The sequence below is a fragment of the Melospiza melodia genome, chromosome 10, assembly GCF_035770615.1.
Source record: "Melospiza melodia melodia isolate bMelMel2 chromosome 10, bMelMel2.pri, whole genome shotgun sequence".
NCBI classification, from domain to species: Eukaryota; Metazoa; Chordata; class Aves; order Passeriformes; family Passerellidae; genus Melospiza; species Melospiza melodia.
This window is the reverse complement of record NC_086203.1, coordinates 27067543-27087584: the sequence shown is the minus strand read 5'-3', so window position 1 is coordinate 27087584 and position 20042 is coordinate 27067543.

The following is a 20042-nucleotide window of genomic DNA, read 5'->3' as shown; positions in this document are numbered from 1 at the left end:
ATTAGAAAAAAATTCAATACTTTTCCTAGCTTGTATCCATCAATGTTAGAAAACCTGTTTACCCACTGACTGAGGAATTGTTTCCACTGCTTTTACTGTACAAGTCACAAAACTAATTTTATGATGGTTCTCTTGGAAGTATTTACTACAAACAGCAAATATCCATTATCCTTGAACTAGGTATTGTTCTGTTTAATTTACTTTGGTGTAGATGCACAACTTAGAAATACATCTTCTTTCTCTTCTGAAAGCTACTCTAAATATAAGTTTACTTCTCATTGACACAAGTTTTAACAGCCTTATTTACAAAGATCCCACAAGTCTAGATTTTGTAAGGCAGCATAAAAGCCCTATTTCCCTGCCTTAAAAACTACCACTTTTAAGTTATGTGGGAAATGACCACTTAAAATATGGAGATCTACTCACATAAGTAAACTTATTCACAAACTCAATTGCCTTGTTCTACCATCACACATCTTCATTAAAATCATGGCTAAATCCCATCCACCTTGGAAAAAATCTAAGGTGTGCCATTAACAAAATGGAGAGTTTAGAATGATTGCCATGGCCAGCAATAACAACAAACTGATTACCATGCTGAGCTTCATAATAGCATTTCACTTTCTTTTCATTATTGGAATTATAATAAACAGATAAATTACATCCACACACACACAAACAGGTAAGTAAGCATGGCTGAAAAAGTCAGAAAATCGCTTTGTCAGGGGAGTGATTGGATCTCAAAGGATAACAGAAATTATGTACAGTAAAGGTAATAGCTCATGCATGACTTATAGTGATCAGGAGAGGCAGGAGGCAACAGAAAAAAGCTTCAGATACCTCAGAGTTTTTCATATTATTGCAATCGTATCCTGCCGTGTTACTTATTACTTTTTAAAATACTAAATGAAGTGAAAGTATTTTTTTCAGTGTTGTTTAACTCTGAAAACCACCACACCTCCCCAATAACTTTAATCCCCCCCACCTTTATTTTTAATTAGTCAGAAGGGGAGGAGGAATAAAGAATAAGTGGGAGGAGCAGGGAAAGGCAGCAACAGTCTCAGGAGGACTTTGTGCAGTCAGACAAAGTGCAGAGGTGAAGGACAGGCCTCCAAAATATCAGAGCCCATCGTCTGCCCCATCCCTCCCTGCAAGGGAAGGCACCTGGGGCCACCAGTCCCTCACTCAGCCACACTGGGCGGGCAAGTGTTGCTCAGCACCCAAGTCAGACTCCAAAGAGGGTTTCCTCCAAGATCTGTACAAAATTTAGCAGAAGGGTCCCAGAGCATCCCTTGCCCAAGGAGACTATAACCCACATGGACAAGCAATTGAAGAGGCCACCCTGGAGTCCCACTGAAGGGAAAAGGCCAAGTCTTCTGGTCAGTGCACTATAATAAGCCAGTGATCTATGCTTTCACCAGATGGATTTAAGCTAAACCCATGCAAAACCAGTATTTTTCCCCTAATGCAACAGCTTCTGCTCAGCAAAGGTTTGAAATCTGTGCTGTGAAGGGAGGGGAGTCCATTCCCAGAAACTCTTATCTCAGACTGGTGCCTTTTTTCTAAACTGCCGTGGAGTTTTTAAAGTCTACAAAACTCAGCACGTGACGACAAAATGTTCAATATCACACCATGTGCTGTTTCTTTCAAGTTCATCCTCTGAGCTGCCTCAGACAGGTTTAGGGGAAGGTGTCTGGGTTTTACACTCCTAGAAGATTTTACTGCTCCTTCACTCAGGGCTTTAAATATGAGCTGATGGCCGCGGTGCACAGTATCTTAACTTCTCCATTTTATTATAGAATATTACACTGGTGAAGTGATAAATGCAAAGCAAGGCATGACTGAGTGACCAAAGTACTGGGTTGGGACTACCTAAACTGCCAGATCCACAGGAGTGTATCAGCAGTGTCAAGCCAGCTCTTCTCCCTCAACTTAAATAAATTAAACCCAACATAAACTATTATAAGGGGTTTTTCACATTTGTCTTTGGAAGGAACTTGCTCATATGGCCAAATCTATTACTACTTTTAATTCTTTTTGCAAGAGAAAAATTTATTTTAGTGCTCTTGCTTCAAGTGTCACAGCCATGTGTTATTTTGTGGGAAGCTGTAGGTTTCCCTTTATCTGGACTGCTACAGACCTGGGCTTGGCACCTTGACATACAGCAGGCCCTGTGTTGAGAATCAAGTGGGTGGTAAACTCTACTGATATCTCCTTTACTTTATACTCAGGGTTTGGAGAAGTTTTGCTCAGTTTCTTCTTATTTAGCAGAACAGAAATCTCTGACTACTATCACCACCTCCCCTTAATATGCAGCTATGACTGAAAACAGGAGATCCAGAAAAACAATTAGCAAGCAGACTAATTGCAATTGATATATCAAATGCCAGCAGATGAGTAGCATTGGAAACCAAAATATGCATCTCATAAATTCTAGTTTTTAATTCAGGGATTTGTTTGTTCTTTTCTTATGAAAAATCTCAGCTAAGGGAACAAAGCACAAAAATCTTGCTACTGAACAACAAAAAAGCTAAATTAGCTATTGAGTACCCAATGCCAAGGGCAATACATTCAGCAGAGGATATGATGATGATAAATGAATCCTCACCATAATCTCCCTCTACAAAATAAGTATACAGTGTCTTAGATGGTTTCACTCCTGCCAGAGTCACCTTCCTTCCACAGCAGCTGCTTGCAGCTCTGTCAGTGAAAGCCAAGAGAGGTATGGTTTCCCATCATTAGTATGACAGAATCACTCCAGTTTTCAGCTGACAGCACTGGATTTTTATGGCTGTTCATGCCTTTTCCTTTCCTGCTCCTTCTTTGCATTTATCTTTTTCCCTGGGAACTTTATTCTCTTTCTTTCTCTCTTTCCCCTTTTACTGTCCCTTGAGCCAACAGAGATTCCTACACCTTCCACATCCCTTTTTCACCTTTCACAAAGCTTGTTTTTTGTTCCAGACAACAGAAATGAGGCACTGGCAGCACAAGGTGAGGTCATTCAGCCCAGCATCTTTCAAACAGATTCAAAACACAATCCAGTGATGAGCAACACAATTTCGGCATTAAGAAACAAGAAAAGACTGGCCTGGTGTGGGTAAGACTCATTCCTGAGCATTCAAAAACCCAACAGGAGGACAAGTTTGTGAACCTTGTGGTGGTGGATCCTCCTTGAGGAGTTGATTCACCATGGTGTGAGAGACTACTGCATGCTCAAATGGACATTTCTGCTGTCAGTCCTTGTTGTCAGGGGTCCAGCATCTATCAGCCAAAAAGTGCCATCCATCATGCACACTAAAACACCATAAATTTCACCTGTCTCCATGTTTTTGCTTGGGATGTAAAAGTTCTGAAGCTGCTCACAGGTTTGGCCTGGGGCCTGGCCAGAAAAACACATTGAGGTCATTCCTGCACAGGCACAAACCCCGATGCCTTCCTCACCAGCACAGCCCCAGCCATGCCTGCACAGAGCAATTACTCACTGTGCTCCCAGATCCAAATCACACTTTCCCTTTAAGCTAAGCAAGCACATTCTTAACAAAGCCATCAAACCCATCAACATGCTTGCTAATTATTAGGAAATAAAACCATGGCCCATGCTCCCAGGATTCTGAAATTACCAGAGCCCAATAGCGAGATGTGGCAGGAAGCGCATGAAAGTACCTTTGTTAACGTTCTTTTTATTCCTTCATCAAATTCATTTTGTTTAGAAAGAATATTTCTCCCTATTTTCTTTTGCCAGATAAGCCCAGAACTGGGGAGCTTTTTTAACAAGGGCTAGCAAACAATGTAGAGCTTTGGAAAGAAACCATGTTTAGACAGGCAAACCATGGATAACAGCGATATTGTGTGTGTCAGGCAAGAGAAAGGAGGGACTACAAACTAATAATGACAGGGCTATTTATTACTGAATAACCAGCCTCTAATTTTAGAAACATAAGGTCTCCTATTTTCTATTGTTCATTTTAATTAGTATTTTCCCTAAATAGTCTCCCTCTTCCTATATGCTATTTATACGATTGCAGAGAAAATATAAAGTACATGCAATGTTAGCAGAATGGCAACAAAACATGCTGTGAGTGGTATGGGAGCTGTGCATTGTCTGCAGCAGGGACAATCTAGGGAATGATTTTGTCTTTTGCAGCAGGACAGTTTTATTTCCTTGTGGAAAAAATATTTGGCCTTTAGTGTCCCCCCATAGCACTCCATCCCACAGACACAGAGTGAAGTACTTTGAACCCCTTAAGCAGGATGAAGTAGGTAAATATTTCTGTGAAGAACAGCCTTGAGCAGCTGGAGGATTCAGCCCTGAACTGGACTCTCTGTCTTTAAAATTCCTCTAGGTTTTTTTTTTCCCTTACCAAGCTGACAAAATGCTTGGCAGTGGCTCAGAGGCTGGTGCACTGCAAGATATCCTGCCTTGCTGTTTCCTTGCACTCCCCTCATCTGCTGTAACCACTTGTTTCTTGACATAAGTAGGTGAGAAACGCGTGATTTAATATGCAGGGGCCCTCAGCTACGCCCTTCACTCACACAATGAAGGGCATTTGGGAAAGGGATAACTTCATCATGGGCAGACAGGGTTTGTTTACCCTCACAGAACCTAAATATGCTATTCATGATGAGGTTGGATTTCTCCTTCCTCTTCCTCTAAGACGGCACAAAATTTTTCACCTGCTGGCAAAGTCAAACAACCATAAACATGGATGCAATGGGCAAAAGTCCTTCTCAGCCTGGGTCTGCCTCCACCTCCAGACACAAGGAGATGCCTGGACAGCAAACAATGACAGGTCAAGCTTGAATAAAACTTCTTCCCTTAAATACCACTTAACTCTGGTTTTAGTCATGCACAATTTCCTTCTTTTAACAGAAATCTGTGGATTCCTCCTCCAAGAATGCGTCCAGTCTTCACCTGGACTAATGGATGACCTTTCTGCAAGGAGCTTCTCATCTGCCAAAAAACCTCCAAAATTTTTGTGTGCTTGAGCTCTGCTAAATTATTTTGAGCTTCACCTATGATGGCCTTGCATACAGGGACTTGAGAGCAGATTTTCTTTTCACTAGAGCACATATTTTCTAGGCACTCTCCAAAAGTTCCAATGCCCTCACTCTTATTACTGCTAAAATAAAATCCAGAATAAAGGAAAGTAAAGCAAATACAAGTGGCAAATGTAAAGGTGAGCACAAAAAAGTGCAATCTGGCTTTCTATAGGAAAATGATGCTGCAGGGTTTAGGTGCCTCTGCTCATCTGTGCCATCCCCCTCACACAAATTTCCATAGGCAATGACTGTGTATTTCATACTATCGGCTCTTACAAATAGGAATGGGAAAAGTGCATTTGGTTCATAATGCAGGGGCTCCAAAAAAGGGGTCCAGCTGGAACCAAATTTTACAGATCAATGTAAAATGCTACTTGTTTCTGAAAATGATTCAAACTCAAGTATTTAAATTTAGTGCATCTCCAAGTCTTACAAATGCATATCGCAGGAGGGAAAAACAAATAAATAAACAAAATCTGTAAAAGCAGTGTAGATCTCAGCATAAAAGACCAGGCAAAATGGGTTTAAACTGGAAGAGGAATTTAGAGGATGTGAGAAAGAAGAGGGATGTGAGAAAAAAATTCTTCCCTGGCACAAGATGCCCGGAGAAGCTTTGGGTGGAAGTGTCCAAGGCCAGGTTGCACAGGGCTTGGAGCAACCTGGGATAGTGGAAATTGTCCCTGCCCATGGCAGGGGGTGGAAAGGATGATCTTTAATGTCCCTTCCACCCCAAACCATTCTGTAGCTCTGTGTAATATTCTTCCCTGGGCTGCTCGACCCCCGGGACCCCCCTGCCTGCACCCCCAGGGTTTTCAGGAGAGCGTTTCCCACCGCCAGGACCAACTGCAGCTGGCTGCTCCTCCCGAAGCGGCAGGAAAGCTGAGGAAGGCAGTCCATGGTGGGATGTTTAGCCCTGGGGCAGGACTGAAGCTCCTAGGGGGACTGAGGCGTTTCCTGCACTGACAGACTCGCTTCAGCCTTCGCCAAAAGTGCAGCGCGAGAGCTGGCAAAAACCAGCTGAAATTCAGTTTCTCTTGTGTTGTGCCATGATCCTCCATGAACTATTGGTGCCAAGTTTTAAGCAACTCCATGTGCAGCGTTTTGTAAATCACTTCCAGATATGCAAATGGCATCATTAAAACATTTGCATATACCCGTAAGTTTGTGCTCCAGGTCCATATGCCCAGGCTATAGGAGAGGGCAGGAAACAACACCTCAGCATGGCATAAGGCAGGTAGGTGCATGGAAGGCAGGGAGCAATGGGAGCAGGAAGGTGCAGGGTGTCTCTGGCTGCCCTTTTAGACCTGCTCCAGGAACCCCAAGAGCTAAAACATCTTTTGCAAAGGAGAAAAATACAAAACACACCCCCCTTCCTGCTCTAGGCAAGGAACAACTGGCCTGAGTGAATGGTCTGTGACATCTCCAGTGATGGGGACATCCTTCCACAGACTTGCACAAAAACGGGGGTTTTGAACCACTCATCCCACTCACTTTAATGCTCTCCCACTCTGCAAGACCTTGTAGCATCAAGGCTCCCTCAGCTAGCAAAATGCAGCACTAAAACTTGAGAAATATGTTTGGAGAAAGAAGAAAACCACCCATGTGCAATCTGGAGAGTCATTGCAGGGGTACAGACCACAGGGACCTCTGAGGAAATGAGGACTGGGGTGGCTTAGCTTCAAGAAAGCAAGTCAGACAGGGCATTGCAGGGCAGAGTCAAACACATAAAAAGCTGCTGCAAAGAAGCAGGGAGGAATCTATTTTCCATGCCCATGGCAGAGAAGAGAGGCAGTAATAGGATTAAATTGAAGGAAGAAAGATTAAGGTTAAACATCAGGGAAAGTTACTGAACAATGAGGCTAAGGAAGCACTAGAATAGATTGCTTGGGGAGGATGGAGAGATTGACCCTGGAGGTCTTAAAAAATAGATTAGACAAGTGTCCATCAGATATGACAAGTACAGGTGGTTTTGCCTTAAGGTGGAGAGAGGGGGAAGATGGGACTGGTATATGTCCTGCAGCCTGGGGAAACAGGCAGCACATGAATCCTATCCATCATAGCCAAATCTGCAAAATTATTTTAAATAACATTTTATAACTACTAAAAACTGTCAAAATTGTAGCCCTCCTGGGGGAAAAAAAATCCCAAACAACACATATATTTTTACTTTTAATGCTCTTCTAATTTTATCACAGCCCTGATTTTAATCTTCACTGGTTTAGGTTTTTGTATCATTGGTCATGCTCTTATGAAATCATTGGGATTTTCTTGAAGCTATAAAGTGGTAATTTTCAAATTACCACTTTATAATGGGAATATTTTCATTATTATTTTTCCTAAAAATAAAAGCATCAGGAAAAGAAATAATTTCATTGACTAATAAAATTGGAAAAATTTTAACTTTTTTTTTCATGTTTCCCCTCAATTATCTTCAATAAACACCAGTTACATATTTCATTCACTGAAGTAATAAAATAGAAAAACAAGTTGAAAACTGCCAAATTATCGTTGATAAACTACAGTTTATTAACTACAGTTGGAAGTTGAAAAACTATCTTTTAGCCCAGCTCTATAATGAAATGTAAATACATATCCTGTAAACCCCTCAACACATGCCTAAGCCCAAAACGACCATGATTATCTGGTCATAATGCCATATCCCTAAACTTTCTATAACATGCATATTTGACAAAGTGGGCAAACCCACTGTCCAGAAAAGGCAAACCAAACTGTGCTGCATTTGTTTAAAGAAAAAAAAAATTAAATTACTTTTTCAGCTTCTTATTCTCCCCAGTTCCAGAGCTGAGTATTACTAGCCATATTTTTGAAGGAAAAACCAAGCCTGTGCAGCTCACCCTGTCCCACACAAGGAAACAGAGTCTGGAGAAGAAGCTGTCAGAGATTTTGGAGGTGTTTAATTCAATGAGAATTTTCCATCCACTCTCATGAAACCAAGTTTTCTCCCCAGATCTGCTGTTGCTCCAACAAGTGAGGCGTGCTGTCATGCGGCTTCCCTTACTCAGACATACAGACCTGACACAGACAAGTCTATTTATGGATGATTAGAAATAAATCTACAGAACAGAGTCCTAGAAAAAAGTAGAGGAGAGATTTGCCAGTGCAAACAGGTGCAGAACGTCGTCTGGAGGGGACCTGTGCTGCAAAATGAAGCATTTTGCAGGATGGTATTTGAGATAAAAGTGTAAAACAGTTTGCACTTTATGTGTAAATGATCAAAGAATCCTAAACAGGCTAGTGAGGCTAATTTGTGGCTTGGACATCCACATGAAAAGACTGTCAGGTGTACTGCAATCCTCATTAAACAAGAGCAGTGCTGGGGCGGCTTCTGCAGACCAGCACTCCTGCCTGTGCAGAAAGCACTGAGCATACATTGGTTTCTATACACAAAATCACTTTTATTGTTCAATTAAAACAACTGAACTAATATGATATAAACAGACACAGAATTCACACTGTCAACTTCATAAACAAATCTTTACCCTTGGTCACAAAACAACCCCAAAAGCAGCACTCCTGCCTGGCATTAGCTTATTCACAGTTGCCTCTTGAAGAAAATCCTTCTACCACCTTGAAGTAAAGAGCATCTGCTCAAAACCCAACCACTGCCCTCAGAATAATAAACCCACAACTGCCAAGGAGAAGATCCCAGCCCACTGCCTCATGGCAGCATTTCTGCCCAAGGGGCACGCTCTTTAGACAGGCACATTTTTCTTAAGAATCCCAAACAATAGGAAGGTGCATAAGTGATAACATGCCAAGAAGAATAAGGCTGAATTCTGAAAGAGGGGATTTCAGAAAGCTGGATCTCCCCCTTCCCTATCCCTGCAAGAGCAGGGAAAGTTGCACAGCCCCCCAACTGACCTGCCATACCTCTCCTCTTTAATCAGACTGAAATATTTAAATAAGGGCATAGCAAAAAGGCATCATTAAAAAAGCAGGGCACACTAATTCTTGAACAGTAATACATAATTCATAACCAAAGTTCTCAGTTTGTCAAAAACCTTAAATTCCTAATGCTACAAATTCTTTGTGAGCCATGTCCTATATGACAGGTTCAATATGACACATCCCTGCAGGCCAGCACAACCTTCTGCCTGCACTAACAGGTCTGGTGGATGGCAAAAGGGACTTAGGATTGGCCTTTTAAAAGAAAACACGATTCAGATTACTCATCTAAGAGCACTAGTTATGCAAGTTTCTGTGTCAAAGGAGTTTCTGGAGGAAGAGTGATCTGTGAAAACAACATTATAATTTGTTCTCCAATTAAAGTAACTGTAGGAGTAAGCATGTTCTGTTAGAGCTTGGTTTTGGTAGCAAACGTGGTCAACCAGCAGAAGATTTGGCCATGAAGGTCTGACCAAGCCACTCCAGAGCTGGTATAATGTGAGATGGTCCAACTTGTATGCAAAGGAAACTTTTGTACTCATTCCTGACTGATTCTTGCACTGAGAAGTCAACATGCAGATCCCAAGGTGTTTGCTAGCATTCAGCAGGGGGGAACATCAGCTTTGTGCTGGTTTGAAAAGAATCAACAGATTTTTGTTGTCTGCAGAATGGAAGCACCGCTGCTGCAGCTCTGTGGTGTGACAGAGAGGGAGAAAAGCATGTAACAAGTATCCAGGCAGGGTATTGACCATCTTTGGGGTTCAGCTTGCCTTCAGCTGCACAGACAAACAAAAAATAGGCCCTTGAGAGCGATAAAGTAAAAGGTGATAAAAATGAAACAAGATGAATCACTAAAGACCTCATAGAAAAAGATACCAGAACAGGTGGCCAACGAAAGCTATGGAAAGATGACTTTCCAGCACGGAAAAAAGTGCTAAGCAAAGCACAACTACACCAGGAAAAACATTTTACTAGGAACAGATTTGTTAAAAAAAAACCAAACTATTTTAAAAACCAGTTTTCAACAGTGCTGCAAACATCTCAAAAGTTTAAAAGGATGATTCTTCTTATTCTCCATATATTACCATATCATTTAGCACAGAATAAAGACCCATCACTTTAATTATACAGCTAAAGACAGGTGGTTGTTGTTGTTTGCTTTGATGGTGATGCACTGCAACAATAAACAGGCCTGTTATTTCTATATTAGCATATGGGTTCTTTCTTTGATGATACAACACCTGTGGTTACAGTGTATGTTGAACTGGAGAAAATACCTCCTGGAAACATCTCCACAGACTTAAGATTTCAAATTTAGAGCAACAAAAGCTCTGCTTGAGTCCCCTGTTGTTGGAAGGAACAGCAATTAATTATCAAAAAAGGAACCAAAAACGTTACCATCAATCCTGCTGACAAGAGGTGCTGGTGGCTGCAGTGGACAGGGACAATTATGCACATATCACAGGGCTACAGACAACTTCTGAATTACAATTACACCAGGAAACTCACTACAAACATCACAGATTAATACCACTGAAAAGCATTATCAGGACTGGCTCAAAACATATGTTGCACTAATGCTGGGGAGAAATAAAACATACACACCAACTTTGGAAGAGATGCCTGCCCAGGCAACATATATGTTTAAAAATTCCACATTTCTGAATTCTGTGCAAAGAAAACACAAAAAATCCCCAAAAGAAACAATCAAAAAAACCCAAAAAACAGAAAAAGAAAAAGAAGAAAAACAAAACAAAACAAAAAAAAACAACATAAAAAATAAAAACCACCCAAAAAACCCCAACCAAACTAAAAATAAAAATCTTGTGCTGCGAGAACTATTTTTATTTAAGATATTTAGTGTCAAATGTTACTAATATTACTAATACTTAATAAGAAAAAAGTGTCCAGTTAGAAATTTTCCAAGTGCAAGTAGAAGAAATGCATCCTTGAATGTTTTCCTGATGGAGGGAGCCACGACCATGCTGATGAATTCAGCAAAGGAGGATGATCAAAGGGTTTTTGCAAGATGTGCTGCAACTTGAGCAGCCATCACTGGGGCACAGCTCATCATCTGCAGCATTCTCAGACTCCCTCACTTGCTCAGGATTCCCTTCATATAAATCCATTGCGAAAAATGGAGATAGAACAAAAAACTAAAATCAAAACAGAGAAATTGTAATCTAACTGGCAAAAAAACCCCATTTCTTTCAGGTGGACTTTGAAATGGGACACTGTGGTATTTATTTTCATATCAATATTTTATTTAGGATACATGTCCTGGATGTTTGCTATAATGGGTTAAATTGTATTTAGAAAGAGGTAGAGGAGGGGGCAAACTCCAACTGAGCACACCTGTAAGACCAATTGGAGTGACCTGGCCCTTCTTTGTGTTAAAAAAGCCTTGGGTGAGCAGAAAAATTACTGAAGAATCTGTACACAGGAAATGGGGAAGAAATAAAGAGGAATAAAATTGGAAGGCGATAATTAAAGTGATGTTAAGAAATCCTATAAATATAGATTCAAAGATGGAAAATTCAGCAAACAGACTTCAGGCATTTCTCATTCTTAGTCCAGGTTTCATCAGTGGATCTCAAAGCAGTTTACAAATATTAACTGATGAAATTTGTTCTTCTGCCAAGTTCCCATTGACAAAAATCACATCTGTTAATGCAACTAAGCGCTGGAATATAGTTTTAGTCATGAAAATTCAAAAAGCTTTTGGATGTTCAGCTTCAAATATCATCTCTAAAGTTTTCTTAAGTAGCTGGCTGGGGAAAGGAAAGTTTGCAGGCTGCTCTCAAGACATACAACTTCCATCAGCAGGGAGTTTTTATCAATCCTCCAGTGTCCCAGTAAAAAAATTACTGATCAGTGAGAATAACTACATGACACAGACCTAATGGCCCCTTAATTCAGTCCTTACTTGTTAGATATTAAATAGCTGAGCTTGGAATTACAGCATTCTTTAGGTTCATTGATCACATCCTCATCTGCTGTAAATTGGCATCCTCACTGATTTCAACAGGGTTCTAATACTTCATTCCAGTTGAATAACAGGACAAATACCACTTATGAACATCTCCACTGTGGTTTCATAGCACACAATATTTAAAAGTCACTCTATTTTAGATAGCCAATGCTAAAACAACAAAAAGAGACACAATATAGCCAAGAGTGGCATAATAGTATTCTGTGATTATGCTACCTTGACATCATTTACCACTTCTGCTACAACCTCCTTTTTCCTTTGCCATGTTCCCATTCTTCCAGAAAATAAAATCTATAATATGTAATAATTTAGAATTAATATCTTGATTCCCTAGATCCTTTAATGAATTCAAATGCACCTAGGGAATCCAACCAAAGACATCTGTTCATGAATAGTGAGAATTATTACCAAGTCCTGGTGGAGACGGCAAGATGCCATCTCTTCCTGAAGTACCTCCCAGCTGAGAAATCAACTGTCTCCTGGCTGAATTTCCTTGTGTCAAGGTTTTCCCCTCTTATGTCTCTTGGGATTACTTACTAACAAGAACTCCCTCCCAAACTTTTACAAACCCCAGAAATCAGGAAGATGAGCCTGGCGTTCTTTTTGTTGTCCAGCTACACGTGCATACTACCTTTACCATATAAATTAATGATGGCCTCAATTAATTCTAATTACTACTCCAAACTTTCACAAATCCCTTTTTAATCATCTTTGGGTTTAACTGATTTACCCTAAACCCCTCTGACTGCCAAAAAATTAACATTTCATTAGACAAATCATAACCTACTCCCTATTCTCCAAAATCCAACCCATCTGGAAATATTCTACCTCATCAAATGTCAGACTTGCACAGTATAATGGAAAACTACTTTTATTTAAAAACCACACATACATACACATAAGCAAGTGTGATGCATCTATACTTAGAGATGCAGATCTAGAAATATCACCACACCCACATCCCACCCACCCCTCACTACATTCCAGAAGATGTCCACTGCCTTTACCAGTTACCATTTTACTTCTTCCTTACTCTTTGCAGATCTTCTCTCCCCCTTCCAAACATCCATCAGAGATTAATTTACCTCTACTGTCAGAAATGTAAACCATCAGCAGCTTGTTATATTGAAGAGGTTAAATGAAACTTTTGACATGACTTGTGTTTAAAATCCATCTTTAGCTGATGGCATGTCATCAGCTAGAAAAATGTGTAATCAGGAGAGCAGACCTGAAAGTCTGAAAAGTCAGAGAATGCAAAGTTCTGCTGGAGGCTTTTCTTTCCTCTTTTCTTTTTTTTTTTTCCCTTTAATTTAACAAGTTCTAAAATATATTTTCTATTTTTGGCTTCAAGTGTGGCTATGGTCTGAACAGTGACTGTGTAAAAATGGCACCTTCCTACTCAAAAGATCTGCTCCTTCTATGCATTCTGAGAAAAAAAAAAAATAAAGCTGCTTCAGAAAAGCTATGGGCCCAATCTCCAGATGGATAATCAAGGTATGGGAAGCAACATCCATTCAAGACCTGCCCCTTGGTGTTCCTGCTTTGTAATTTGTTAGGCCCACATAAATAATAGACAGAGATGCACATGTTTTGATACTTCTCTAATATGTAATTTTTTCTTTTGTTGGGCCGGTTTTGTCTTTTTACAAGTTCCTGTTTACAGCTGTCAGCAGCACATCTGAGGTACAGGAAGGATGGGACAATTACAATGTTTTGCTCACACACATCCAACATTACATATCAGGCTAAGGAGCGTCTCTTGTGCCTTCCAGTACCCAAAGTGCTCAGAATCACACGGGAATTTTAGCCAAATTTTACTTGAACTCTTATTACCTGACCAAGCATCTTGGCTGGACCTTTATGTTGCAAACACCAGTCTCAAACCGGCCTCACAGACAAAAATGTTGAGGAACAAATTGCAGTGAGCTTCTCTACCTTCAGGTCATAGTCCAAAGAGTGCAGCACGTGCACCTGGTCCCTGAGCATCCCTGACACTCTCCTGCATCCCTCACACTGATCAGATCATGCAAGAAGGAGGATGAATATGCAGGAGGGCACTGCAGGGCCATAGAGCCCAGGCAATCTGCTTGCCCCCTTTATGCAAAGTCACTTCTTTTAGCTCAGTGCACAGTGGCTCCCATGAAGACACTAAGGACCCTGTTTCACAGCCAGCAGTACCAGTCTGCGGGCTCACACTTACAGGACACCAGCTCCTCACACCTCCCCACTCCAGGAGCTCTCCCTGCATGATTTCTAATGAAGCAGCAAGATACAGCAACTGCAGAATCCCAAAAGACCTATTCCTGTAGATTGCCAGACTACAGCCACCATTTAATTCCTGCACCAGCTCCTCTTTGACCCCACTGGCTCACAGCCAAATCACCTCCAATTCATCCCCTGACCTGAGAAGCACAGATTTGGGATGTTCAACCTCTGTTTGATATTATACATGTTCTGATCTGTTCAGTGTTTTTTCATGCTTTCTGACTCACTTTTATCCATAGTACTTTCATTCCCCACTAAATTATCCCAATGCATTTCATTAAAATATCTCATCATCAGAGGTATTATTCCACTTTCTACCTCTTTTACCTCGTGTGGATTGATTAAATCAGCATGATGGTAGCTGAGTAGTGTTTAGGACTCAGTGTGACCACATCTGATTTGTTCATAAAGGCTTTTCCTTTCTCTGAATGCCAGGGGGGTGCAGCTTGATGTTCACTTATTAGTGCCTTTTCTATTTAGAAAATCAGCTACCAAAATTGTTCCAGGTTAGTTTGTTTAATCAAAAGCACCGGATGAAATTAACACAATATTGACAGAAAGAGAACTTTAAACTCCGCAACTGTGCCAGTATTAGCTGCTCCAAGGTAATTCTTGCAGTCTTGTTCTAACTTGCAGCAAACTTGGGATAATAATACCTTAATAATAATAATACCTTAAATTTATACAGCAGTTGTTCTCCAGAACTATCCAAAGGCACTTTAGTGACTATATATAGTCATTACTTCACCTACCACTAAACTGCGGCTACCTTAGGATGGAACAAAGCACTCACTTCCATCTCTCTGCATCTTTTAAAATGAGATTGGAAAAGAAAAAGAAATTCTCCATCATTTCAGGTAACCAGTTAAGTGCACAGAGGGCTGATCTCCAGGAGAATATTCACAGGAGAGCTTGCCCCAGGCCTTGGTTAGATGTCCCAAGAGCCTGGGATATTTGTATTTTATATGTACATAAGATACCTGTTATCTCTCTAAGAGGGGATGTCTCAACCTGCTGCAAACCCACAAAAGGAGGATAGTGCCCACAAGAATGAATTACACCTCACAAAGCCCTTAGAATGAATGTCTTTTCATCTTGTTAGTCCACAAAGCCAAGCCTTCCCGATATTTGCAATTCCAAATTTTCTCTGTGTTCAGTTATTTTCATGGTAATTTGCACCAAAATTTGAGCCTTTCACCATGTGCTTGTCACTAACTGCCTTGCTGATAAAAGTGGGAAGATTTCATCTTGTTCCTAAGTCCCTGCTTGCAAAAATACCTCTTTTTCTGCATGCAAACAGCAGAATTTGTTGAGTGAGAAGCCTTATTTCTACATGTGCTCTTCTCTCTCTCCCGCCCGCCACAGTCCCTACATGGCTACTCGGTTTCTTGGCTACAGCAGCCACCAGCAAGTTAACAACATGTCCCCCTACATGCTTGGCGAGGCTCCACGACGTATCTGCTGGCCCATTCTCTTGCTTGAGAAATGCTAAAAAGCATTGCTGGCATTTACATGTCTCATTGCTGCACTGCCATCGGCCCAAACACTCCTCCTTCCCTTTCCTTCCCGTTTTCCTTTCCCTTCCCAAGCAGCAGGAGCACAGGAGGAGCATCCTGACCCAGCTTCCTGTGGTAATTCCAGCCTGGGCATTGAATGGCCAGGCTTGCTGGAAATATGTTTCTGGATACAGGGGTTTGCACAGTAGAAGGGTGGCCTGTAGTGGAGGGAGTCGTGGCAAAATTATGGGATGCACCATGATTAACAGCACTGGCAACTGGTGATCTGCCACGAGAAACTGCTTCAGCCATATGGTCTCGCTCCAGAAATAAACTCATTACACCAGATAAATACTGCCTCTGGGCATAGTGGAAGCATTTATCCTCTCTGGAAAGATGCAGCATGCCTGGGGACATGGCAAGAAGCCTGGGATCAGATGACCCAGCTGTTCTCACCAAGTGGCATCACCCTAGGCTGGGTTGGCCCTTGTAAAATCTCCACTTCCTATTGTCTCCCCAAAACCAGAAGCTCTTGCTGCCCAAGCCTTAATCCCATTTGGATGTGGGCAACCAGTGGAGCTGGAGCAAGGCTGTATTTAGCCTTTTATGGTCAGGCTGAACCAGAGCACAGCCTACTTAAAGCATCTTTCCCCACAATTGAGGCACATGCAATTAGATGACGAACAGCATTACAGCATTGGGAAAATGCTTGATCAGAGCTCTCATACCTGTTGGAGCAAAGTCCCCATGGGATGTTTACAAATGGTTTGTCAAAGCAGAGCCCTAAGCAGGCACATGGCACCCTTTAGAGGCACTGCCAGCGCCAGTTAAGGTGGTGGCTGCATTTGTAATACACGATTCTCACACTTGGTGTTCTGTGGAGTGTGTGAGGTGGCACCAGGCTCTGGTGGCATTCTGTCCCACGGAGGTGCCACAAACCTTTCAGGGCACCTGATATTGGCAGTGAGCTGTGAGTGTCACCACAGGGCCAGCACTGCCTCAGAACAGAGCCGGACCTGGATGATTAACTCTTAAAGGAAGGCTGCATTGTGCTCCAAGGTAATTTTACTCTGGCATTGACTTGAGGTGCAATTTGAAATTCATGACAATCTATGTAAATGTGCTTGTGACACTGAAGAGACACACAGTGCGGATTATGCGTGACATCTTAAGAGCACACAGATTTTTTTCATAAATACTCATATAGTATCTGCCTTTTAGACATCCTGGACGTTCTCTGGTCTCGGGTTACATCCATCACGTTTTAAATAACCCCCATGATTATATCAATACAAAAGAATTTAGTTTGGCTTCTAATTCTATCTGCAGATTTAATAATCTTCTCCGTGTAAATGTAGCAGTGAATAAGATATTTAAGGGTCACAGGTACTGATCGTCCATCTTTTAAAGTGGGAAATGTAAGAGGAAAAGGAAACGGTGAGGAGGGGAAAGGAAATGCTGGAGAAAGGAGGAGAAAGCAGCCCTCCCTCCCTTGCTTTATTTTCCCTCTGTATTGATAAGGCGGCTTGACCACAAAGAGGACAGTGGTGATATTCTGCTGTTTCTTAACACAGCACGGCCTCCCAAATGTCAATAAAACAACCAAGAAGAAATAGGAACAGACAGTGATGTAAAGCAGACAGTGTGCTGACACGGTAGGTAACCCTAAAGGGGTTAAATCCAAAACGAGTTACAGAAAGAGGCTCTTTCATGAGTGAGATAAATATGACTAAAGCACTTTTACTAGAGACAGTTAAAAATAAAACCTTAAAGAAGAAAAACCTGCATTCATTTTACCCGACAGACACTATTATTTCTAGATATTTCAGATTCATTTGCAAGTTAGGAAAATTGCGGCTGGGGGAAAAAAAAAAATGTTAGCAATCCCATTTACAAGCAGAAATTCTACTGTGTTGAGTCATAAACTGCCCCCTTGCCTCAGCTGTATTGGGCTCGGGAGTTAAATCCATCCTTGCGCTCTTTCCTCACCTCACTTAGCAGTGGGGATATCTTTTGGATTAATTAGCGCAATCCCCTCACTCAATAACAAGCGGTTGTTTTCTGGTCAGCCATTCCGGGCATCGTTGTCTGCGATGCTCGGGTTGTTCGCGGGCGCTGCGCGGGGCGCGGAGCCGCTTCCCGGCTTTGCACCGTGCGGCGGAGCCGGCAGAGGGCAGCCAAGCAGGAATAATCCCAGCCGAGCGGGGATGCTGCCTCCGGGTGCTCCTCACATCAAACTGGCCTCAAAACCTTTTTTTTTTTCCTATCCCCCTCTGCAGTTTTTTCCTCCTTTCCCAACACGCGCATCTCTGGCAGGGCAGCTCGCTGCTTCTCACCCAGCTCTCTCCACCTGGAGAAGAGGCTCTGCACTGCCCAGGTAACTGGTGAGATTTCTAAAAGGCATATTTACTAGAGGAAAAAACCCCAATCATCCTGTAAAGGTGACCACCAGAGTGATAACTGATGTTTGCACAAGCTTCCAGTCGTACTGCATGATCCAGCTCTAATGAGCATCACGAACAAAATCGTGCTTTTTATCTTCAAATTATAGCAGCAAACAAAGGGGAATGTGGTTGTGCAGGGGAAGAACTGGTAGCTAAATCCTTGCAGGAGGGCTAAGACTTAGGAACAGTCTTGAAAACATTCATTCATGGAAAGGTTGAGACTTGTGTGACTATCCTTCATGAGCTTACACATGGAAATCTTCTACAGATAATTACAAATACCAACATGCATATAAAATACATGTAAACACAGAATTTCTTAATCCTACTTACTAAATAATTTCTAATTTATAAATAATTTCTAATTTCTAAATTTCTAAATAATTTCTAATTAAAATTTGTATGTGCATATATATTTATAATTGCTTGGATCCTTTTAAGGAAATGTTTCCTTTTATAAGGAAAAATCATATTTGAAGTAGAATTTCAGACATCAGAAAAATATGTGACATACACAGCAACAAAATAACACTAAAACATCATAACTAAATAACACTAAAACATTATTTATGCTAGGGAAAAGCATTCAGAGTACTCCTAGGAAGTTACAGGGATCAAGCTGAGAGTCTCTAAACTACTGGGAATTTTCAGCATAGTTAGGAGTCAATATGTATTCCAACCCATTTCACTTTAATAGGATGATTGCTTATGAAAATTCCTTACTCTTTGCTCCAGCCTGAAATGAAAAGAAATAAAAAAGTTTTTTAAAAAAATCTTGGTTTGAGCAATCAATTAATTAAGAATGGGTAAGATAATTAAGATCGAGGCATTCACAAGCTCTCTGGGATCCAGTGGCCACAGGCAGGGACCCCCACACCCCCCTCCTGCACTCAAAGAAGCAGAGATGGGCAATCATCACCCCTCAAATACTAGCCATGGATGGGGCCCTGGTCTTGCAACACCACAAAGTTATCCCAAATTTTGGCTAATTTTGGAAAGAATATGTACTAGCTTTAGTTTATTTTACAGATTCATCACTGGGTGCATCCCTCTATCAGCTCACAAAGGACACTGGTTGTTTTCTTCTCTCCTTTTTATAAGCAGCAGGCAAAGCTACTGTCAAAAGAATGTTTTTACAGTAGTAGAAATAATCAGTGCAAAGCTAGTTTTTAAAACCTGCCCCTAAAGTGCTTGGAACATTAAACAATTATTTATGAACACTTGAAACATTAGCTGTTCCACTTGAAGCCATTGGCAGGGCTTTAATAGCAGCCCAAGCAATGCTCTGGAAGCAGCACCAAGGACTCTTGCTAGTCACAAACCCTTTATTTCATTTTTAAAGCCGCTGTTACTGCGCACCAAAATTAAAAGGTTTATCACTATGATTAAAACAAAATCTCATCACCAGCTTGAGCATCTATTCCCTTCAATGCTCCACTGAGACATTCCATTCCTTTTTTGACTGTTTGGCATGCCTTGGCTTTCCTTTGCTTCTTCCTAAAACTAGTTATTCCTGGGGAAATCTTGGCTGGGGCACTGCCTACTCTCTCTCCCAGGATTTGGGTGTATTTTCACATCAAGCAGACCAATTGACACCAGGTTAAATAGATTTTCTAATCAGGATTGCAAACTCTTTGATAATGCAAGTACTCTAAACTTCTACTAGAATAAAACTCTTTCTGGTAAGAGGGGGAAAGGGGAATTCAATGACAGATTTCTCAGTGACAGCAAAGACCACATTTACTGAAGTCTGCAGGTGTGCTTGTTCCTGCAGCTTGTGTTACCCAGGGAAACAAAAGCCTTCAACCTTCTTAATTTGATTTATTAACACCAAGATGTTCCAACCCCAAGCAGAATCCCATTACATGGGGTGCAGCACAAGCACGTGGCCCCTTCCCT